Raw genomic sequence first — 25,635 nt, forward strand, 5'->3', positions numbered from 1 at the left:
GTGGAGAGGTGTATGTGGTATCCTGAATTTTTGCCTGATCCCAGAAATTTAGGGTGTCATAGGGAATTGATGAGAAGAGGCAGACCTCACAATATGTACGGAGTGAAGAGGAAAATGTCCCTCGCTGAAAAGATAAGGAACTATTTCAAGAAAGATAAGCCCATTCGAACTAGGGAGGGAGTAATCATTCCACCTCCTAATACTCCCGCTTCGTTCATGATGTTTGAAAAAGGGTACCATACCTGTGTGTGGTTAGAGAATTGGGTAAAATACACAGAAGAGGATGGAGTCCTAGCTTTTCCCCTCAACGGTACCTTTAATGGTAGGATCTTGTTTAATCTGAGGACCCGAATGGATGAATTACACCCCCGACCCAGACTAACACAGTATGAAGCTTTAGAGGAATGAGAGATTGAGGCTCTAGAGCGAGACAGGCCCTGTATGGATAAGGGAGTGAGCAAATGGTATCCTAAATTACACAAAGAGACTAAGGAAAAAAAGATGAAGCGGTGGAGACAGAATATGATGGTTGAAGGGCTGTTCCCGATGTTTGGGGTAACTGACCAAGCAGGTGGGAAAAAGACAGAAAAGAGTCGACCTTTAATAGCCATGGGAGACTCGGAGGACGAATATCTGGAGGATTTGTTAATGAAAAATCCGCCACCTTATGCCGAAGCTTCAGGAACTTTAAGTTCGAAAAATCCTTTTCTCCACCATGCTAGGAGTAGGAGGGCGAGCGAGACAGACCTAGCTGGTATCTGCAGTAAATCTAGCAATAGTGATGAATTTTGTAGACCTAGTACTGCAGTCCCAAATTACCGACCTTTTGGTGAAGATAGACCGGGGTCAGCCATTCCCACTGCCCCGAGGATTTACCCTCCTTTGGTGCCTCAAATACTGCACGGTAACTCATCAGAATGGGTCTTGCAAGAAAGGGAGAGAGATGCCCTGATTAAACAAAGGAATGAACTGATTCAAACTATAGCTCAGATACATCCCAGCCCGGATGCTCTGACGATACCTGTGACTATTGGTCCCGCTATACCCATTTATGGGGATCGGCAGACTAGTCCTAAAGCTCCAATCCTTACTCCAATGTCAGTTCCCCCACAAAAAGAACCACTTGTTATTGATGACCAGGCAAGCGAGTGTGAGTCTGTAGTCTCTCTAATGGATCTGCCCATAAGAGAGCCCAGTACCAGTGGGTCTAGGTCAGGGAGTCAGACCAAGGCCAAGGAAGTTCTCATAGAAACTACATCAGGAATCCGGAGTGCAACGGTGGTGACTCCAGAGGAACTAGATAGGTGGACTAAGGAAATGGATCGTGAACCTTCCTTGTCCAAACCTTTGGACATTTACAGACTAAGGATAGAGATAGAGGAATTAATGGCAGGGAATGTGGGATTAGACAGGCTAAACACCCTTAGCGAAGAAGAGTTGCTGTTTATCAGTAAAAGCCTTACCCGAAATACTAGAGTACTCCATGAAAAACGAATGGATGCGGCTGCAGACATGGGAATCGATGTAAGTCGATCCAAAGTCCTAAAGAAACCGTATAGGGCAGAATTTTCAGACAAGGATTTAGAAAATATGAATGTGTCAGGAAAAAGAACCCAGATAAAGGAATTGTTGAGTGTGTTGCAGAAATGGGGAGATCTGGACAAGTGGAAAACTAGGTGGGCTAAGAAAAAGGAGGAGAGTAGGACAACGCCCAAAGCTTCTGAGTTTGTGCTAAAAGAAGTAGGTCAAGCAGAAAAACTGTGTCCCATGAGGGAGATGCCAGGGGGAAAATATGTACATGTCCCGTGGTCCCGGCATGACATTGTGTCATTTACCAATGATTTCCCAAAATTAAGGGAGAAGCCCGTGGAGTGGTACAGGCAGGTAGAGCGATTTGTGAAGGTCCAGAAATGTCTCTTAAAAGACCTGGATGGGTTCTTTGACATTGTGGTTCCGGTAGATTTATGGACCGATTGCAAAATAGAGATAGATTGGCCCAGTGAAGAATTTCCAAGAGATCCACACACTGGAGCTCCTTCTTCAGAGGTGATGAGAAAGTATGACCAAGTCATACAATTTCTAAAGAAAAAGGTGCCAGCAAAAGAAACTGATTGGACCCGAATCGATAGAACCACCCAGGACCACAACGAAACAGTCCATTCATATTATGAGAGGCTATTGCAGGTATTCAAGACCTACAGTGGCATCGATAATATTGAAATGAAAGACATGACTCATTTTATTTATCGATTCGTGCTAGGGCTAAAACCAGAAATATCCCAGTGGATTAGAGATAATAAAATCTGTTGGCAGGGAAAGCCTATAGATGATGTTCTCAAGTACGCTAAGTACTGTGAGGATGAAATGGAGAACAAGAAAAAGGCCCTGAAGGAAAAGGTGATGTGGGCACAGGTTAAATTGGCTGAGCAACAAGAAAAACAATTGAGTAAAATGAATAGCAATGCTTCAAACAATAACTCGGGAGGGGGAGGGAAGCCTCGAGTTAAGATGAACAAAGAAGAGGCTAAAAAGAAGTTCCCCTGTCACGGGTGTGGGCAGATAGGGCATTGGAGAGACGAGTGTCCTCATTTGCAAGCTGGTAACGCCCCCATAAATGGTTTAAATCCACAGGTGCAGAAAGAGGGGCCACAAAAGAATCAGCAACAGGTAAATCTACCTCCATTACCTAGAGCTCCTAGACCAAATTATAAGAACCAGGCCCCACAGAATGAGAGGGTTGAAGTGTGGGAAGGACAGAATGAGAGAAATCAGGCAACCTCACAGTTCCTATTAAATGATACATTCCTCTGTGAAGAACCTTACTGACGGGGCCTGAGAGGGGAGGAAGGGGAGTGCGTGCTTGGCGCATCCCTACCGGTAGACCAGTCAGGGCCATACATTGAAGGAAAGGTTGAAGGAAATGATGTCACCTTTCTGTTGGACACTGGTGCTACCCGTTCGACTGTGAGAACAGCGGACGTTCCTAACCTACCCCTCTCGGGAGAAGCAATCCAAGTAGTGGGCGTATCAAACCAGATAATTAGCACTCCTGTAACTGAACCCATGGAAATTTTTATAGGGAATTTCAAAGAAATGCACAGATTTGTGGTTTGCGATTCCAGTCCTGTAAATTTACTGGGACGTGATTTGTTATGCAAAATGAACAGTACCATCTTTTGCACGCCAAGAGGGGTTGAAATTCAGACCCCAGATGAAGATGGCCTATACAAGCTAATGCTGTTAAGGCCTGATACCGAAGCCAAGCCCATAACAATTCTTGATTAGCCTGAAGAACTCCAGCAAAAGGTGATACCAGAAGTATGTGATTTTACCGGGAAAGATGTACGATTAATGGCAAATGTGGACCAAGTCAGAATACCCATCAAACCAAATGCTACCTACCCAAAAACAAAACAGTATAAAATGAGAGCCGAAGTGAAAGCTGGAGTCGAACTTGAAATAAACAGATTGTTGGAGGCAGACATAATTCAAGAGGTGTTGAGCAGTCCCTGTAACTCGCCCATAATTGGAATTAAAAAGCCTAGTGGAAAGTACAGGGTAGTGCAGGACTTGCGAAAGGTAAACCAGATTGTTGTACCTTGTTGTCCCATTGTACCAAACCCTGCAGTGATCTTGTATCAGATACCCTGGAATGTGGAGTGGTTTACTGTCATAGACTTGTGTCCTGCATTCTTTTCCATCCCATTGCATCCAGAAAGCAAGTTTCTTTTCTCTTTTGAGTTTGACAGTCATGTTTATGTCTGGAATCGTGTCCCCCAGGGGTACACAGAAAGCCCCTCCATCTTTAATCAGATCTTAAAAAGATGTCTTGAATCTTTGATTCTACCCAGTCTGTCCTGGTCCAGTACGTAGACGACCTTTTGGTGGCGTCTAAAAGTCAAAGCGACTGTGTTACTGATACCATTGCTCTGCTGAATCACCTGGGCAGAGGTGGACACAAAGTATCTCCTGACAAATTGCAGTTTTGTAAGAATTCAGTAAAATATCTGGGGCACCAGATCGAGAAAGGTTTCAGAAGAGTCACCTCAGAGAGAATCAGAATACTTCGGGATATGGAACTGCCCAGAACTCAGAAGGACGTTAGAATGTTCCTCGGAGTTGTAGGATATTGCAGACAGTGGATTGTGGGGTTTGCGGTACTTGTCAAGCCTCTGATAAAAATGACAAATAAAGGGGCAGACGATCCAGTCACCTGGGATGATGAGAGCATGACAGCTTGGATAAAATTGCGAAACTGTCTATGCTCTGCTCCTGCATTAGGAATGCCAGATTATTCCAAGAACTTTGAGTTATTCTGTGATACACGAGACAATTGTGCACTCTCAGTCCTGACCCAGGAGCATGGTTTGACTAGACGTCCTGTGGCCTACTTTTCAGCCACACTGGACCCAGTTGCTGCTGGGCTTCCGGGGTGTCTGAAAGCAGTAGCAGCCACATGCACCTGCCTGGAACAGAGTGAGAACATTGTCATGGGACATCCTGTAACGGTTTATGTTCCACATTCAGTTGTGATCCTGCTAACCCGAACCAAAACTCAATATCTCACTCCTAGTCGGCTGACTAAATATGAGAGAATTCTTATAGGTGCAGAAAATGTAATAATTTCCAGATGCAACATCCTGAACCCGGCAACGCTACTGCCCATTGCCCAAGATACAGGAGTGGAAGGTGAATTTGAACATAATTGCATTGATCTGACTGAGTTTAGTACTAAACCTCGTCCTGACATAAAAGAAATGGCCCTTATCAATGCTGACATAGTGATGTTTGTGGATGGCTCTTGCCTGAGGCATGAAGATGGTGGACTGAGTGCTGCCTATGCTGTAGTCACCCTGGAAACCACCCTAGAAGCATCATATTTGAGTGAAGTCAAATCTGCCCAAGTGGCCGAGCTCATAGCATTGGCCAGAGCTTGCAAACATGGGAAGGGCAAACGAGTAACCGTATATACTGACAGTCAATATGGTTATGGGGTTGTTCATGACTTCGGCCAACTATGGCTACAAAGAGAATTCATGACTTCCTCAGGTACCCCCATCAGAAATGGAAAGGTGGTGCAAAACCTATTGGAAGCGATCCAATTGCCCAAAGAATTGGCAGTGGTCAAATGTGCTGCTCACCAATTTGGAAAGGATGAAGTGGCAGCCGGAAACAGGTATGCTGACCAAATTGCCCAGTACTGTGCACGATACAAAATGTCCCTAAAAATCCAATTATGGGGCGGAAACAGCTGCCAACTTATGGTGTTTGAGAATGTATCTTCCTGGAAGGAACTGAGAGAGTTGCAACAGGCAGCAACCGAGGGGGAAAAACTAAGATGGGAGACTGAGGAATGTCAACTCAGAGAAAGGGATGGTATCATGGTGAATAAAGATGGTATGCCTGTATTGCCAGACTGTATGGCTGACCCAATGGTTCGGATGATTCATGGAGACACTCATGTTGGAAGGGATGCAATGTGCCGTGTGTTTGATAAAGTGTTCTACAATTCAAGGTTCAAGAATATCGCGGATAAGTTCTGCCAGAGGTGCCTAGTGTGTCAACAGTTCAATGCAGGAAAGAGGACTGTGGTAGAGAAAAGCACCATTGGAAGGGCAGAAGGCCCTTTTACCAGATTGCAGGCAGATTTCATACACTTGCCCATGTGCAGAGGATACAGATATGTCTTAGTGATAGTTTGCCTATTCTCAAGATGGGTGGAAGCTTACCCAGCCAAAAAGAATGATGCCATTACTGTGGCAAAATTGTTACTCAGAGAGCTGATCCCTAGATTTGGTTTCCCAGAGACTATTGAAACAGACCAGGGTGGGCACTTTGCTGGGGAAATCCTAAAGGAACTCTATGCAGCATTCAAAATTGAGCCTAAACTACACTGTGCATACCATCCAGAGGCTTCTGGAATAGTGGAACAAATTAACGGCACTATTAAGTCAAGATTGGCAAAAATGTGTGATACCACTAAATTGAACTGGATAGAAGCTTTGCCTCTTGTCTTGATGGGATTGAGGAGCATCCCGAACCGAAAAACAGGCCTGAGCCCCCATGAGGTACTAATGGAAAGAGTGATGCGACAGGCATGGGTACCTGGACACAAACTGCTGAGTATTTCTGATGATTTGGTGCTAGAATACTGCAGGCAGCTGGGTGACCAAGTGCGTTCTATCTCTCACCAGATTGGAGAGACTGCTGATGAATGGCCAACCACTCCAGTCCATAAAATCAAACCTGGAGATTGGGTGGTGTTGAAGAAACATACCCGGAAGAGTTGCCTTGGACCAAAGTGGGGAAAGAAGAGGCAAGTGATCCTTGTAACTACCACCGCTGTGAAGTGTGCTGGAGTGCCAAAGTGGATTCATGCCAGCCACACTAAGAAGGTAGCCAAGGAGGAGACGGATGAAGCTGAGGGTGATGCAGCTGAAGAGACTCCAGACGAGGGTCCAGATCTAGCTGACGTGGTACAACCCGGCACCAGCCAAGACGAGTGGTTTCCAGCAGATGACCTGGTTCTTGATCCAATAAGAACCAGAAAATATTCCTACTTAGATAGAGAGTGGGATAGTGAGGGTGAGACAGGACTAGCAGAGGAAGGTCAGGTCAACGAGAATCACATCAGACCTGATCAGGAAATAGGCCAAATAGGGACAGACCAAGTCATCGAAACTCCTCCAGAGACACCAGAAACTGGAAAGGGACAGATAGTGGTTAAAGTTGAAGTTCATGCGGAAGAAAATCAAGGGGTCGAAGTGCATGAACAGGAACAGATAGAAACAGAAGAACACGTTCAGGAACCAGAATCCAAGCTGGTTGAAAATCAAGATCAAATACAGACCATACCTGAACAAGGCCAGCTTAGAAACCGGGCAGAAGAAACTGATGAAAGACCTGGACCTAGTCAGACAGGAGAAGAAAAAGACAGTGCCAATACAATAGTGCCACACCGAAGTGAAAACAAGGGGATTCACGAGGACGGCCAAGTATCCTCGACCACTAAGAGGCCCAGAAAGCAGGAGAGACCAAGATATATAAAGAGACTGAAACTAAGACTGAAAACTGTTGAAGAAAAATTAGAAGACAGAAAAAGAGCTGCAAGTGAAAGACAAAGAGACGAGGCTCAGCAAAGTAGACGCAGCATCAGGTTTAAGAAAGCAAACAAGAACTATCGAAGTCCTGAATGGACCTTTTTGGTTTTGGAAGAAATTGACGACCCTGAAGAAAGTGACCGCAGTGATCACGATTCCGTTGAGGATCACAGCTCTGAGGTAGAAGACCCACCCTGAAAGGTGAAACTGTGTTAGCCTCTTGAAACGAAACAAAGAGGGGTTAAAGGGTCCCAGAAACAAAGATGTCTGATTCAAATGTAAATGGAAGACCAAAAGGGAATTGTTGCAAAACTTGCTGTAAAATATGCCTATGCAGTGTAGCAATAGTTATAATAATCTGGATAGGACTAACTGTCGTTATACCTTTTATGATAAGTAAAGATCCTAACCTGTACCCTACTAAACCAATGAACCCAGATCCAGTAGTTGTACATACTGAAGAAACACCACAAAGTGTAGAAAGACATGACAACTCAGTTAGCCTGAGACAAACACGACATGACTTAGAAGCACCAGATGAGGATGGACTACATTTTCACCACATGAGAAAAATGTCTTTGCAAATATTTTAGTGCATTACGTAGAAGCTATGGAAATAGAAGATTGTTATGTCTGCATGAAGCTACCTACTTCTGTAGCTGAAGGTGTGACTTATCACCATTTGCCCCTGACTTATGGGATTTCCTGTAGTATATTAGCAAGCTTATTTTATAGAAGCACATTACAGTACTACTATTCAAACACTGACGTGATTTTTTCTGAACTACCTGTTCGAGGGAACCTGAATGTTGTGCATATTAGAAGCGAGGTAACTAGATACATGGGAGAATACTTTCTGACTATAGGTGACATAGACTTACATGAAGCTCGAAGAGATAATTTGACTTGCTCATTACATGAGCAAGAAAAGATGTTTTTGAAAATGGCTGAAAAGAGAAGGGAGAGTTTCCAAAGAAAGGCTAATGATAAGAAACAGCAAACTTCTAAATGGGCTGAGAACATGGAAGGCACCTCAAATGGCGATGCTAGTCCTGCGCTGTTGTTGGATTTTGAACGAAAGGGGAAACTTTGTCTTCATAGAGAAAAGACTAGTTATCATAACAATGTATTCATCGGTTCCAGCGAATGCGACCATATTTACAAGGTAATTGGAGGTTGGGGTTTCAAAAATGGGTCAGAACCTGTGTTTCCCGGAATTTATTATATATGTGGAAACAAGGCTTATTTCAAATTACCGGATCACTGGTATGGAAGCTGCTATTTTGGCATTGTCTTCCCGAAAATATACCATGTGAATAACGCTGCTGGAAGCAATGAAGACACTAATGGCTTAGTGCGTAGTAAACGTGAGAGTGTAGGAGAAATTATAGGTGATATTTTTAGTGCACTGATACCAGGAACGGGGGTAGTTCTGAATACTCACCGTATCTGCAAATTATCTACGGTAGTGGATCGGTTATCAACTGACACTGCTGCTGGATTCCTGCTGGTCAATACTGAAATGGTTGCGATCAGATCTATGGTTTTGCAAAATCGCCTTGCTCTTGATACCTTATTGGCAAAAGAGGGCGGAGTCTGTAGAATGCTGAAGGCGCAACATTGTTGCACTTACATTCCAGATAAAAGCGTGGAAATTATAAAATATGTGCAAAATATAACTAATTTGGAAAGAGAACTTAAACCATTGGAGGTTGACAGTGCCTGGAAGAGACTGACTGATGGTCTCTCTTCTGTAGGTAGTTGGTTCACTAATGGAGGCCGTAGTCTAGTAGGTAAAATACTGATGCCAATAGCTGGAATAAGTTTGATTGTGTTTATTATAATAATCTGCTGCAAATGCCAAAAATGCAGGAAGAAGTACACTGTAAATAGAAAGGGAATGAAACGGAATGTGGATGAACTCGAATTAGAAGAATTAAGGAGCCAGATCTATAAAAAAGCTAGAGAATCCCACCCAAATAAAGCTGCAGACAAACGGCATAATAATAAGTTTGTGGAAATTGAAATGAGTGAGATGTAAGAAAATTGAAGTTGGCATCTGTTTCCATTAGTAGTGATGATAGTAAATATCATCAAAGAGGGGATTGATGGAGTGGAAATTTGCGCTTAATGCAACCTGCTCTGTATATAAACCTCGAGTAAACTTGTAATAATACTAAACCACCCTGTTCGTCATTAATATTTCCCTTTACCAGTACACGCTGGTGTCCTAGAGATGCTTGCCTATGTGTTTACTAACAGTAACACCGCTTGCGTACTATAAAATGGCCGCTTTGCAGAAATTCAGTCTGCGCATGCGTCGGTCATACCCATGTGATGTGACGCACTCGCAGATTTGGAGGGAAAAGTCCGCTCATGCGCATTGTAGCTGACCTGCCCGCTTGTTCTAACCATGCTTTGCGCCTGCCCATGCTGCTTCGCATTTCTATCTATTCTTGCACCAATCAGTAATCGCTATATTTATTATGAAGTAAGGGGTGCAATGTAGGTAAACATGGTGTACAGTGTGTTCTGTTTTGCTGTGTTATTGATTTGTTTTCGCTTACTTTTCATGTACCGCTCATACATTGGCCTGGGTGTGTAAACCCGACTCCATATTGTAACCCGTTCCGATCCTGTCACGTGATGAGGGAAAACCCACACTGCGCAGAAGCAAATCTCAGCCAGCTGGCTCCTGAAGCAAGATGCGCCTGAGAACCTACCTTGGTCCACGTCAAAGATGCTGACAGTCACCTTGAACTGTGCAACAATGTATCAAACTATTGTATACACCCATTGTTTTTTTCATATTCCTATGCCTGGGAACGTGAACGCAGGGGGGCGGGTATTAAAATTAATATTAAGCATGGGAACGTAGAATTTAGGAGGTAAAGGTGACCTAATCATTTCTCCTGACCAATCATAAGTTGGGACCCTGTCATTTGTAACATTTGTGGGTGGGCTGGGAACCCCAGAAGAGTATAACTAGCCTAGTTAGTTAGAGAGAAATTGTCCGACTTGTCCGAGTAGCAGACCTGTCACTGACCCCACGACTCTATAGGTGATTGATACAGAGAGCTGCGGAGCGCTCTGTCTGAATTTTCCACAAACTCCAAGGGGTGGAAATAGTCTTAGGTGCTGGCGAAGCACTTTGGCTGGGGATTCGAGAACCCAATCGGGGTTATTGGCGGATTCCGTGCAGTGAGGGGGTAACGCATGCGTTGCATCCGAAGCTGTGGGAGTTGGTCGTGCCCTTTGGAGAGCCCAGTCCGGACCCAAAACCTGAGGGGTATCCTGTCCTGGTTTCCGTGAGCTGCTACCTGCTCACCTACTGGTATCCTAAATCCTTGAGGGTCCTTGTCCTCGTCCTTCCCGAAACTGACCCGTGGCCAGGGTTAGTCTTCATTCTTGCCTAGGTAAATATTACCTGTGGGTGTCCGTCATTCTATCTCTTTCCTTCCGCTCTTAATAAAGCCTCTATGCACATGATTTTTGCTCTGTTCTTTTCGCTGGTGCATTTGCAAACTGGTTATTAGGATGTTCCAATTTTTCCCTTCCCTTAGGATGTATTTGAAATGTTTCTTTTGAATTATTGATGTGTGGTGAACTTTAGAAGTTGCAAATACGACTTTAGCTAGATAGAATAGGATTAGGGCTGAATTACATATAGGCTGTAGAATTCACTGACTGAAGTGGTTTTGACTTGCCGTCCCTAGTTTAAGCCTAAACTGAAATAGCATGTTCCCTGTTACCCATACCCTTTAGAAAACTCCGTTTACCCTAAATGGTGTTAGCCTTCTTGCATGGCTACTTCATCTTTTTGATTCTGCTTATTGATGTTTTTATCAGCATCTGTCTCATAATCTTGTCACTTTAAATTGATATATAAAAACCCTTAAAACGCCTCAGGTGTCTGTGGTCATTCTAAAAAGTACATCAAATGTTGAATGAATAAATAAGTGGAGTGTTTTGAAGTGTTATCACCTACCCTCATGCTCCTGATCCATCAGGAGGAGTAAGTACCTGTGGTAAGTCAGGTATCATGACAGGAGTGTCACAGGAGACACAAACACAATACTGATAGTAGCGTGTAAAATCACCCGACTTGTAAATTGGGTTTTTCAAACGCATACATGGGCCCGAGTGCGTGATAATCTGGCAGTCTGTAGGGCCGGGTGACCTGCGCGCTCTATCAGTATTTCTGGTAGCAAGAAGATGGTTAGGACTAGTTAGGATAGGTAGATAGGAGAGTTACTATTGAACCGTGAGAAATAAAATGTGCTGCTAAACATTATTATATGCTGCTATAAAAGATTGTTGGTTTATATTAATGTCATAGAATAAGTTTGATATATTGCATGCATTTTTGAATATATTACTAACCAATTGTGAGTAATTGTTTTATGTTGTGGGGATCCCCGGGGAACAGAAATAGCAGGTGGTGAGTAGAATCCACTTGGCTGTAAGGTCACTGGCAAAGGGAGAGATTAGTGCATGGTTAGGCAGAACTGGAAGCGCTAATCAGGGTTTACTTCTTTTTCAAAAATTATCTGAAGTGTGTATGTTAAGCTATCAGGACCGTGGTGAAACTCCCGTTGTGATATCACCTAGTAAGGGTCACAGACGGCAGGAGTAATAGGTTCTTGGAGCTTGAGTGGCAGCAAAGGAGAGCATTGGTGAAAAATTTGACTTAGTATATATCCCGGAAAGAAGTGGATTAGTCAAAAGAAGTAGCAGGTTCTCTCTTTGCTTGTGTGTGAAAAGGATAGGCGGAAGGGATCTATCCGTTGTGAATGAAAAGTAGACAGAAGTGGTTTACTTGCAGTAAAAGAAAGACTCTTTTCCTTTCTAAGACCCTTTGGCATAGTGGCAGTCGTTTTACCTTATTAGCTAAAATCTGTACGCGCACTTTAGGAAAAATTCAAAGTTTCCGTTACCTTGTGAAGGAGGGAGTCAGTCGCAAAACCGCGCTGACGTCACTCCGTGCCGCGCTGGTATTGGAGGAGCCAGCGAATACAAGGCGAAGATAGAGTTGTAAGGGAGGGGTGAGCGCCGCAGAGTGAGACCGCGTTTCACGAAGGGGCCGCGCATCCATTGGTCAACAGATTTTGATATCTCAGTGCTGATTGGTTGTCGGAAATTGAAAGACGTATTTGCATTGGAAACACAAAAGTAAACAAAATTTTCGGAACCAAGCTTGTAGGTTGTGTGGAGAGGTGTATGTGGTATCCTGAATTTTTGCCTGATCCCAGAAATTTAGGGTGTTATAGGGAATTGATGAGAAGAGGCAGACCTCACAATATGTACGGAGTGAAGAGGAAAATGTCCCTCGCTGAAAAGATAAGGAACTATTTCAAGAAAGATAAGCCCATTCGAACTAGGGAGGGAGTAATCATTCCACCTCCTAATACTCCCGCTTCGTTCATGATGTTTGAAAAAGGGTACCATACCTGTGTGTGGTTAGAGAATTGGGTAAAATACACAGAAGAGGATGGAGTCCTAGCTTTTCCCCTCAACGGTACCTTTAATGGTAGGATCATGTTTAATCTGAGAACCCGAATGGATGAATTACACCCCGACCCAGACTAACACAGTACAAAGCTTTAGAGGAATGGGAGATTGAGGCTCTAGAGCGAGACAGGCCGCGTATAGATAAGGGAGTGAGCAAATGGTATCCTAAATTACACAAAGAGACTAAGGAACAAAAGATGAAGCGGTGGAGACAGAATATGATGGTTGAAGGGCTGTTCCCGATGTTTGGGGTAACTGACCAAGCAGGTGGGAAAAAGACAGAGAAGAGTCGACCTTTAATAGCCATGGGAGACTCAGAGGACGAATATCTGGAGGATTTGTTAATGAAAAATCCGCCACCTTATGCCGAAGCTTCAGGAACTTTAAGTTCGAAAAATCCTTTTCTCCACCATGCTAGGAGTAGGAGGGCGAGCGAGACAGACCTAGCTGGTATCTGCAGTAAATCTAGCAATAGTGATGCATTTTGTAGACCTAGTACTGCAGTCCCAAATTACCGACCTTTTGGTGAAGATAGACCGGGGTCAGCCATTCCCACTGCCCCGAGTATTTACCCTCCCTTGGTGCCTCAAATACTGCACGGTAACTCATCAGAAAGGATCTTGCAAGAAAGGGAGAGAGATGCCCTGATTAAACAAAGGAATGAACTGATTCAAACTATAGCTCAGATACATCCCAGCCCGGATGCTCTGACGATACCTGTGACTATTGGTCCCGCTATACCCATTTATGGGGATAGGCAGACTAGTCCTAAAGCTCCAATCCTTACTCCAATGTCTGTTCCCCCACAAAAAGAACCACTTGTTATTGATGACCAGGCAAGCGAGTGTGAGTCTGTAGTCTCTCTAATGGATCTGCCCATAAGAGAGCCCAGTACCAGTGGGTCTAGGTCAGGGAGTCAGACCAAGGCCAAGGAAGTCCTCATAGACACTACATCAGGAATCCGGAGTGCAACGGTGGTGACTCCAGAGGAACTAGATAGGTGGACTAAGGAAATGGATCGAGAACCTTCCTTGTCCAAACCTTTGGACATTTACAGACTAAGGATAGAGATAGAGGAGTTAATGGCAGGGAATGTGGGATTAGACAGGCTAAACACCCTTAGCGAAGAAGAGTTGCTGTTTATCAGTAAAAGCCTTACCCGAAATACTAGAGTACTCCAACCGCATACATGGGCCCGAGTGCGTGATAATCTGGCAGTCTGTAGGGCTGGGTGACCTGCGCGCTCTATCACCCCGTCTTGGTCACGAACTGGACACACCTCACGAGATGTCAGACCGCTACATGTTGACTTCCCAGCATGCAAGGACACTCATTGCCATGTGGAGGTGCCTCCTCTGCTAATATATTGGGATGCTCATCTTTTATAATAGAAAGCAGCCTTGTGATGTGCATATAGATTGTTGATGTTTTGGATATGTAGATAGGCTTGTCACCCCGTGGATGAAGATAGAAATGCCATTTGTACATAGTGCTAAACAATACCTTGTACATGATGTTCAGGGCGTTCTGAGAATGTTGGTCGAAGCTAGATGTGTAAACAAGTTTGGTTTCAGCTAAACTGATCCAACATTGTCGTGCACACAAATATGTGCAAAAGGTTGCAGCTGAAAATGTTATTTGCGAGGACAATGTAAGAAATAAGCTGCTTTGCTATATGAGCCTAACTTGGGAATATAACACCCACTCCTCATACTAAGGGTCGATATCTAACAAGCTATCTAAAAAGTCAGCAGACAATTTTGAAAATGTTAAAAACTACTCTTAAAAGCATCTTAAAGAGGGCTTCCCTTTAACATATTTATTTTAAAGTGTTTAAGTCATTATGGGCCAGATGCACAACCATTTCATTTAGCGCCTCACAGATTTGTGACACATTGCGAGTCGCAAATTGCGAGGCACTAAATGGAGTATACAACAGTGTGTTTAACACTGTTTGCGATTCCCAATGGGGTCGCAAATTGCGAGCCTCTCGCAATTTGTGAGCCCATTGGGAATGCTAGCCCTCCCAGGGATGGTGGCCTGCTGTGCTTTTAAATGAAGCAGTTTTTATTTTAAATGAAGCCTGTAGGAGAGGGTCCGCTTCCTATGGTCACCCCCACTTTTTGCTGTGATTCTCTGTTTTTTTACTTTAATGTGGCTGTGGGCCTGCTAATCAGACCCACAGCCCAGCTGTTCTCTCTCTAAATTGATACCCTGTAGTTTAGGTACATACCAGATTGGGTATTGGGTCACCTTTGTGAGTCCCTGTATAGTGTACCATAGGTACCCAGGGCATAGGTGCATCCAAGGCCTACCAGGGCCTGCAGCATGTATTATGCCACCCCTGGCTGGCCCTCCAAACTGAAAACACAGGCTGATCACTCAGCTTGGGTAAGGTGGTGTAATCACCCCTTACTCAGATATAGTATACCTATATCTACCTTTACATATAGACACATATACACCTATAAGTCACTCCTATGGTAGGCCCCCCTCTGCAGCTTTCGGAACCATCTCCGTATAGCTGTTCTATGATATAGCATACCATATATTCTTAACCGCATTATAATCCTCGCGGTTAATGCTAACTTTGGTTTGGCTTTATCAAAACATGTTGTTTAAGGTGTCAAACACTTTGGAATACTACCCCCCCGCCAATTCTGGCGGCGGGGGTAGCATTCCACCCTTCTAGAGGGAAAAGACATGTATCTTACTGCTTCACCCAAATAAAGTTAAACAGAGCCTCAGCATCACAAAATGGATGCTGCTGCCACAGACACGAGTCTGACCACCTGGTGCTGGGGGAAACTCTGGCAAGGGTGGCCTGGACAATAGGTTTCCTGTCCAGGGAGGTGCCAGCACCTCACCAGACAGGGGTTATGTGTATTGGGGCAGGGAGGGCTGCATTCAATGAATGCATCTAGACATTGCCTGGGGCACACAAGGTGCTCCATGCATAGCCCAGTTCAAACCAGTTGCTGGGGCACTCCAGCCCCAGCTCTGGCACGAAAATGGACAAAGGGAAAGGGGTGTAACCACCCCCTTCCCAGGTCCACCCATAGGAGGGACCTAGGCAGGTAATCCAGCCCCTTAGCTTAGTATAAGTATAGGAGCTGTGTCCCCAGGACTTTAGATTATCCTGAAAAGAAACTTTGATATATCTTGGACCTTCGATGTTCTATTCTGACTAGAAGACTGAAGACATCTCCCTTGTGGTCAAGGAGTGACCACCCTGTGCAAACAGGCACCACCAGTTACTTGCCAGTCTGCTTTGTCGACACTCACGCCAGAACCCGAAGACTCAGTGACACAGGAACTGGATTCTTAGACTTCTCTAACTCCAACCCACATCCACAGCAAAGCAGAGACCCATGGCGGACACGAGAGACGTGGGACCAGACACCCTGGACATCCTGCATTTTGCTAACAGCTCAACTACCGAGGTACCCTTGCAGTTGTGCATTGGGGTATGAGAAGCCCCAGACTCGAGGGCCATTTGCACTGAAGCTCAGCCCTTCACACTCCATGAGTGCCCCGTGGGGCCTGCTCTTGCATTTCAGCTTGACGCTTCTTCCCGGTTCCTTGCCCGGTGGCTAGTGAGCTCCCTGAAGACTTTCTTTTTTAACTAAACTGCTTTCCTGGTTGCTCCAGGCTTGCTACAGGTTCCCTTCACAGGAGAAGTGCCACAGACCTTGCTGATCTGCAACAGAGCCAATCTCAACATCCTGCGTGGGTTGTGGTTGCCAAGGCTTGTCGGGTCCAATCCGGATACCGACACTGCAGTCAACTAGATCCATCATAGGACAGCTCGTATCCAGCTTCTGGTCATTGTCGACGCCTCCTGGACCTTGTGGCTGAAGAGACAAGCTCACCTTCTCCACCTTTAAGCACGCAACATCGCCTGGTTCCTTTCTGGTCACTGGCTAGTGACCCAGACTCTGTCCCCTCTGCTTTCAGGTTCTTCACATCACCAATCCACCCTTGGATCCACCCGGACACTTTTCCTCTGGTCGCCTGCAGTACTTCTTTGCAGCTCTCAATAGAAAACGACGACGAAACCCGACACCAAAAGGCACCTATGAACCCGGCTTCCCTGGGTGAGGTAACACGAGTACTCCGGTGCTCCCGTGGGGCTTGACTCTCGAAGTGTCCTAGTCTAAAGGGGTTTTACCGTAGTCCATCTGGAAGTGTCCTTAAACAGTAACTTTGTAACTTCTTTGTTTCCCATTATAAGTCAATGGTAACTCGCGACTGTGTTTAGACACTGCACACGTCTCCCGTGGGCCTCCTACTTCCTAACCTTTGGTTGTTTAGTGTAGTCCCAGTGATTCCACAGGCCCTAGGCCTGCTGACTAACTCTCACGTGGTTCTTATACCACTTCTTTAGTATAAGGTTTGTGAGGCCCTAGGGCATAACTGTCTTTGTGCAACTTATCGTATGCTAATTGAGTAACTTGTGATGTACTTCGATTTCTGACCTCATAAAAAGTGCAGAGGGGTTGTGTTAGAAATAAATACATATATATTTGATATATACCTTGTTTGGTGTCCTTTCATTTGGTATTCAAGGGATTATAATTGGTAAAACAGCTTGCTTCACATGCTCTCTGAAGTCTTAGCCTAAGACTGCTGGTCCATGCTACAACTAGGAAAGCTTGTCTATAAGGTTGACTTTACAACCACCATCAATAAGGGTCGATTAGACTGGTGCAAGGTGCCCACTAGAATAGTGGACATCATATGCCAGGCTAACTTCTCACACAGGTGTGCAGCGGATGGGATAAGAGCTTGCGGTTGTTTTACCATATAATCTTGAGATATCATTTGAAAGATCACATTAAGGTACCTGTAGGTACATATAAATCAAGTTCTTATAATACATAAGTTCTACTGAACTTAGCAGTTGTAGGTGGTAAGGGCATAGCACACCCTGACTACAACTCCTAGAGAGGTTCTAGTAGGAAACCATTTAGTTTAGGTAGGTGCACACACCACACCTCACTAGAAAATGTCCTTGGAAGCAGGCCCTAGTGGACCTCTTCAAGAAGCAACCCAGAGGGTACCTTCAAAGTATGACTCATTCACTTTCCATGAGTTGAGAAGCCTGTGTGCAGTCAGAAAGTTGAGACAAGGACAGAGTCCAACCTTTAACCACCTGGTAGATATCTTAGTGGCTCATGATGTAGAGAATGCATCAGAACCAGGTAACCAAGGTAGGAGATGATCCAGTGGTCTCTGATGAAGATGATGACCAGGATGAAGCTGATGAAGCTCCCCTGGGCTGGCTTCTGGTCCACACTCCGCTAACGCCCACGGGTAGAGTAGCCCTGGCCAAAATGGTCATGCTCCCGTGCTTGCTCTACTACTTCGCTAACCTGCCCCTGTTTCTGCCAGCTTTATTTTTTACCACGCTAAATAGGATCTTCCGTGATTTTGTATGGGGCTCCTCCAGGCATTGGCTGGCACTCCGGAAGCTGTTCCTCCCCACCGATAAGAGCGGATTCACTTTCCCCTGCTTTGAGCACTACTACCTCGCTGCACAACTTCAGTGGGTTGATCGCTGGTTGGCGGATAGAGGAAGGGAGGACATGTTCACCAGGGACCCTCCATACATGCTGGAGCGAATACAAGTACTGTTTCACCCACTGACCGCCCCGTTGCGCCCTACCCTGCTACTGCTGACGGTGGCATATCAGTGCTTCAGCAGGATGCTGAGGCTCACGCGAGCAATCCTTACATACGCGCCGGCGGTGCCCTTGGAGGGCTCACCGGGAGGAGGGGGGGTTCTGACGCGTCCTATGCTAGAGAGGTGGCATGATGCAGGCATACAAACACAAGGCGATCTATACAGGGATGGAGCGCTGATACCATATGAGACGCTGGTCACTGACGAGGGGCTCCCACCAGGGGGGTTCCTACTGCATCGCTCCCTACTGGCATGCATGGCAAAGGGATGGGGGGATGTTGCGACGGAGCCCGAGCAACATCTTACCATACAGTATTTGCACGTCATGGGAAGGGGGAGACACCTGGTTAAGTGGTTTGCTGCGTCGCTGAGAGTGCACACGGCAATAAGCCTAGATGCTTTACGGGGCAAATGGGAGCAAGATCTGGGGCGGGCCTTTGATGATAAAGAATGGGAGAGAGTCCTCAAGAGTCCTGTGAGGATCCCCCAGAACATGTGGTTTCGCCAAATTCAGATCTACATAATACATAGGGTCTACTTAACTCCAGCATTAATCAATAGGTATTTCCACAGGGCGGACGCAGCCTGCCCCAGATGCGAGGCTGTAGACGCTGACATACTACACATTCCGTGGGGATGTACAGGGCTGGGCACTTACTGGGAGGACATCGGTAGACATCTTGCGCATTCTACCGGGCGCAACATCCCATGCAACTGGCCTGAATTCCTTCCACATCTATTTAAGAGGCCCCGGAAAGATAAAGCATCGTCCCGGTTCCTGGACTTGGGGTTGGTGGTGGCGGTGCGTCTCCTCACTAAGAGGTGGAAGGCGCGGGATCCACCCAGCGCACAGGCTTGGACCCTGTCCCTTCAGGCGTGGGCCAGGGCGAAATGGACCGCCATACAGCGGGAGGAAATAGTGGGACTCAGCAGGGAGCCTATGGCAGAAACGTGGGAACGTATGCTTCGCAATCTGCAGTCGGGCGGGGTAGCTGCTGCTGAAGGAACGGTGGATAGCTAGATGGGACTGCTACTAACCAGGGGATGCGCTCTGCGGACACCACACATGGTAACTTACAGGGTGCACTGCGTGAAGCTGAGGGTGGAGGAGTGACGGGAGCTGAAGACACGTGGGGATGGGGGGAAGGACAACTGAGCGGGTGGAGGGTGGAGGAGTGGGAGACTGGGGTGGGTACCGGAGGCAAGGGGGGGACAACATTGACTGTCTGCTCAAGACCATGTCGCACTGTGCTTGGCTGGATTAGCAAAGTTGAGAGTTTACTGTTTGGAAATATAACTCATCTCTGTACCTGGAGCTGGGTCGCATAGGCCCCACTTTACTTTATTTGAATTTGGACACACTCGGACACAATTGCAAATTACAAGAATGTTTGCACAGCACACTGCAGCAACTCAGGGGCATACGGTGTTCAAGTATTTGACAATCAAAATATAACTGCAGTAATGTTTTGGATGGCTATGTATATGTGCATTGTACCGTTTTTGGAAATGAAACTGAAAAATGCCAATAAACAGATTTGACAACAACAACAAAAAAACTCAGCCGGGTGCTGTATGGTATGGGATGGGATTCCTGCAAGGCTAGCATTAGGGGCTTTACTCAAGCCTATGTGTTTAGGCAAAACGTAGAACAGAAGCAACACAAGATCACATTATTAGAAAATATAACCAAACAAGAAGATTTACTAGTCAAAGCTTTACAGCTTAACTCCCCAGCAGTCATGGAAATTAATTTAAAACTTAGTGCATTGAAAACTAACATAAAATCTAACTTTATTCGAAAAAATAGTGTAAGGATCCATAAATTTAAAATAGCTCAATATGAGGGTGGGGACAAAATTGGTAGAATTTTAGCCTATAAAGTAGCAGAAGACAGAGCAGATACTCTAATCTCTAATATTCGAGGACAAGGGAACAAACTATATAGTCAGCCACAAGACATACTCAACCAATTTGCTGAATATTATGAAAATTTATACACTCCAGATAGCCCTGCAGATAGAGATTTAATTCAGGAATATGTCGATGAGTACCCAGTGAACACAGGGAACTTATTAGGTTTGGGCGCACTGTCTAACGACATATCACTGATTGAATTACATCAAGCTATTAACTCTCTTCCAACTGGAAAAGCAGCAGGAGAGGATACGATACCCCTGGAACTTTATAAAATTTGTAGATTAGAATTAGAACAGCTACTATTAGAAGTTATACAATCGATCGGATTAAACGGAACGGCTCCTAAATCCTGGAACAGGACAAAAATAATCTTTTTTTAAAAAAAAGGCAAGCCTAAGGAGGAGAGAGGGTCATACCGACCCATCTCTCTGATAAATACGGATGCGAAAATATTCGCTAAAATCATGGCACTTAGACTAGCCCCATATATGCCCAAAATTGTTAACCCGCAACAACATGGCTTTATCTCTGGGAGAGATACAACAATACATGTAAAAATGGCGATCACGGCGTTCGATGTCGCGGAGATTGAATCCACCCCACTCGGCATGATATTACTAGATGCTGAAAAGGCTTTTGACCGAGTGGGGTGGATCTATCTCTGGTGTGTGCTGTCCAAAATGGGTTTTGGGGGAAACTTTTTGAAGGGTATAAAAGCACTTTATGATAAACCCACTGCTTGCATCAGCTATGGGGGCCTGACCTCATCAGAATTTCCCATTATGCGCGGGACCCGGCAAGGATGTCCTCTCTCACCCCTTTTATTTGCCCTCTCACTTGAACCCTTTTTGCTTGCCCTTCACTCTCAAAATTTGATTATCCCTTTCAGCTCCGGTTCACAGGAGCTAAAAAAGACAGCTTATGCTGACGACATCGCAGTATACACCACTGATATTGCCAAAGCGCTGAAAGGAATATATATCGAGGCTGGGAAATTTGGGAAGGTGTCAGGCTACAAGCTTAACCGTCAGAAGACGCAAGTTATAGCTAATCACGCCCCTACCGTGGCTATTCCCGAGATCTGTAAAGAGGCCAAGTACTTAGGGGTTAAATTAACAGCTAGACTACAAGATATTAATAATATAAACTATAACGATCTGACCAAGAAAACTACTCTTATTTTGAAAAAATGGAATAAATTGCCTCTGAATATGATTAGCAGAATAAATCTTATTAAAATGAAAGTCTTACCAAAGTTTGTATACTTATTCCGATCTATTCCATTGGCATTAAACAATACATTTTTCCAACACCTAGACGGGCTCCTGAGTAGCTTTATATGGGGCTACAAAAGGGCCAGAAGGTCATTAAAAATGCTGAAAAATAATACAAATAAGGGAGGGCTGAACTTCCCAGACTTTAAATGATATTTTTGGTCCTCGTTTTTTACACGTATACGTTCTCTATTGCATGGAGATAGAGCTCTCTTTTTCCACTCCTTTATGTTGAAACAAGACTCACTATTCTTTTTGCTCAGAATCAATGACCCGAATTACTACAAAAGGGTAAGATTTAAGACTGCCAGAGACATTGCTAGGATATGGGTTAATATATTTAAATTTTGCAAAACAACCTTTTTTCACCCAAAATTACCGTTGTGGGGCAACCCAGGTCTCCCGGCTATTTTTACAGATTCTATTACTCATAGCTGGGCGTCTCTTGGGATTAAGACATTGGCGAATCTATACGGCTTGCAGGGGTTCTTAGAATTCAATACGCTTAAACAGTTATACGATCTACCGGAAGCTTCAAGATTCAAACACATGCAAATGCATGACTATTTGATTAATAAGAAATAGATACAAAATATCTCTGAATGTGACATATGGACCTGTCTTTATTCAAACAAGAACAAATCAATTATTAGTGAATCCTATAAAACACTTAGCACGTTTAAAATCAATGATAGTGATAAACTGGCCGCAAAGTGGAGCACCCAACTAAATTTAAATATCACTTCTAACCAGATAGAGCACTCTCTTGTTAATATAAATAACCTTGTACGTTCATCCAGCCTTCGGCTACAACAATACAGAACGACCTGTATGCTCTACTACACACCTGATAGAATATCCAGATGGTCCACGAACCCCGCCTTTAGCAACCGTACTAAATGCCCTAAATGTTCGATTGAAGCAGCCAATATAGTACATATTTTGTACTCTTGCCCCAAACTTAAGACCTTTTGGGGCGATATACTGAGTGTCCTTAGATTAAAAAACATCTCGCTCCCCACCATCACGGCTGCTTCGGTCCTACTAGATCTTAATCTCTCTTCATCTTCACAACCAACTCTAACCACTATACTTTTCTCATGCGCTAAATTAACCCTTGCCAGGGCTTGGATAGATCCGGAACCACCGACGGTTTGGAAGTGGTGGACTCTAGTAACAGATATACACGCCATGGAGCTAGCCCTAGCAAATCTTAGGGGAACACGCTCCCTGATTAAATTCAATAGAAACTGGGGTACTTTTCTAGATTAAAAACTTTATTTTATTCTAATATTGTATAATTGTTAAGCTACTCTGGTTCCATTCTGTAACAGGAACTCTTTCTACTGTGTTCACATATCAAAATTATTTTGTCTATAACATATATAACTTAAATGTCTCTTAGGATGTATATTTGTATGAAATTACCTATGAATTTTTGCTGTTCTCTTTTTTTTTTCTGTCAGCCTGCTAACATTAATAAAAATATATATTTTTTTTTAAAAAAGGAAATATAACTCATCTCTGTACCTGGAGCTGGGTCGCATAGGCCCCACTTTACTTTATTTGAATTTGGACACACTCGGACACAATTGCAAATTACAAGAATGTTTGCACAGCACACTGCAGCAACTCAGGGGCATACGGTGTTCAAGTATTTGACAATCAAAATATAACTGCAGTAATGTATTGGATGGCTATGTATATGTGCATTGTACCGTTTTTGGAAATGAAACTGAAAAATGCCAATAAACAGATTTGATTAAAAAAAATGAAGCTCCCCTGGGCAACCTAGGACTATCTGGAGGTGGAGAGGGCCAAGGGAGGCCCCCTTCCACTCACCCCAGTAGGCCTAACCTAGGAAAAAGAAGGCACAGATCACACTCCAGTGGGTCTGATCACTCTGATTCCTCAGTAGAGTCCAGTGCCTCTGCTTTGAGGAGGATGACTTCCCCTCAGAGGAGATAGCACAGAGCTAGGATGAAAAAAGTCAAGCTTAGGATCAAGAGCCAAGAAGTTGCCCTTGCAAAAGAGACCCTGGCTCTTGAAAGAGAGAAAACGTTGTGTGGGCTAGAGCCCATTGGTGACAGCACAGTACCTAGAGATGGGGAAAGGTCTTATGACCATAAAAACCTGAGCAAAATTGTCCCTACCTACAAGTGTGGGGATGACATCCACAAGTGGATAACTGCTTTGGAGAGGGCCTGCAAAGTACAGCAGGTACCCCAGAGTCAGTGGGCAGCAATTTTGTGGCTCTCCTTTGCCGACAAAGGCAGAGATAAGCTCCTGACAGTTAGTGAACAGGATGCTGACAACTACAATGTCCTGAAGAGTGCTCTGATAGATGGGTTTGGCTTAACCACTGAGCAGTACAGGTTGCTGTTCAGGGATACCCAGAAGACACAGACTCAGGACTGGACTGACTTTGTAGATTGTGCTACTAAGGTTCTGGAAGGCTGGTTACTGGGCACTAAAGTTAAAGACTATACAGGACTGTATAATTTGATCATGAGAGAACAAATGCTTAACAACTGTCAGAACCAGTTATTGCATCAGCCCCTGGTTGACTCTGATCTGACCTCTCCCCAAGAATTGAGAAAGAAGGAAGAAATGGGTCAGAACCAGGGTGAAGCAGAAGGTACAGAACCAAGGTGGTGCTCAGAAGAAGCAAGACCAAAAGGGTGGGGAGAAAGCAAAAAACCAGAAGTCTTGGCCAGGTCCCCAAAAAGCTTCTAATGGTGGGGGTCCCCAAAAATCTAAAAAGAAAGATGGTCCAAAGAAACCATGGTGCAACTTCTGTAAGGTTAATACTCACTGGACTAGTGATTGCACCAAGAACGAGGCAGCTCCAGCCACCAATGCCCCTAAGGCAACTGTTCCCCCTAGTTCAGCTTCAAGTGGTGGTTCTCAACAGAAGGGTGTAGTAGGGTTAACCCTGGGAACTGAGATGGATTCTGGCCAAGTCAGAAATTAGAATACCAACTCAAGCTGTTCTTGTCTGTGATGTGGACATGGCTATGTCCTCTACTGTGAACCCCAGTAACTTGTGCAAGTACAGACAGACTCCTTTAATTAATAACAAAGTGGCTCAGGCCTACAGTGACACATGTGCTAGTGTCACAATGGTGACACCCAGCTTTGTGGACCCTGGACAGATCATACTAGGTGATGTGGTTCTGTGGTACTGCGGTCCTGCGGTTCCGTCATTCCGAACCTGTTCAATAAAGGTCGTCGGATATTGACGATTTTGGTATCAGCGAACCGCAAATGACAAGTGCGGTGTGTACAAGTGTTTTCGTCATAATCGATCAATGAGAACACTACGTATTCAGGGATTTCGTTTGAACCCTCGGGTTCCATTTTGTGTGCGGCAGCCATTTTGTGTGGTTGCCCTCACATAGGCCGATGACTATGGCCGAACCAATCCTTGGGACACGTACACCTTAGCTGACTTCTGTGTGACCTGGCCGAACTGACTCCCTTGCCCGAGGCTGACCTCGCTGAGCCAGTTCCTTGTTAAGCAGCTGGTCAGATAAAGATCAAAGAGCAGGACATTGCTGAGTTTATGGTACACGCACACACCCTTCTATATTGCTTCTCATCTGTTTCTGTTCCTTCCTTTATGGCTTAATTATTGATTTGGGTTGAGGTCTTTATGATGGGTTTGTCCGGCCCGTTCGAACAGGAATGTTGGATTTTGCCTTGTCATCTCTGGGGGCTGGACAACGGAAAGTGGGATTGTCGTCATGCGATATGTTTGAAATGTCGTTTTTCTATTGGTCAGTTTGTATGTAATCAATGCTAGCCAGCAGGGCAGTTTCTGCCATTAGGCAGGACTAGGCGGCCGCCTAGGGCGGCAAAATGGGGAGGGCGGCAAAAATCATGCAGGCAGCAGCACCGAGTGAAGTGCACTGTGCAAGCGCTCCTGCTGCTTGTACTCATGCTGCTGCGCAGCTTAGAGCGCACCCTAGATTAGTGGTGGCGCACCCTCGTTTGTGGCGTGTGTGGAGCGGGTCACACTATGACACTAACAGTGTAAGTATGGGTCCCCAGGGTCGTCAATCTTGTAGCGTAGGATAGCGCTACCAATGACAGCCCTGCGCAACACTTTTGGCCAATCCGTTAGCAGTGCTTCAGCAGACAG

General features: G+C 44.9%; 1 protein-coding gene across 2 annotated transcripts in view; it reads right to left on the reverse strand.

Annotated features, from left to right (window-relative positions):
* KLC3 (kinesin light chain 3) overlaps positions 1 to 25,635 on the reverse strand; it is an 819,433-nt gene that overhangs the window by 68,418 nt on the left and 725,380 nt on the right. The window lies entirely within an intron of this gene.

The sequence above is a fragment of the Lissotriton vulgaris genome, chromosome 9, assembly GCF_964263255.1.
Source record: "Lissotriton vulgaris chromosome 9, aLisVul1.2, whole genome shotgun sequence".
Taxonomy (NCBI): domain Eukaryota; kingdom Metazoa; phylum Chordata; class Amphibia; order Caudata; family Salamandridae; genus Lissotriton; species Lissotriton vulgaris.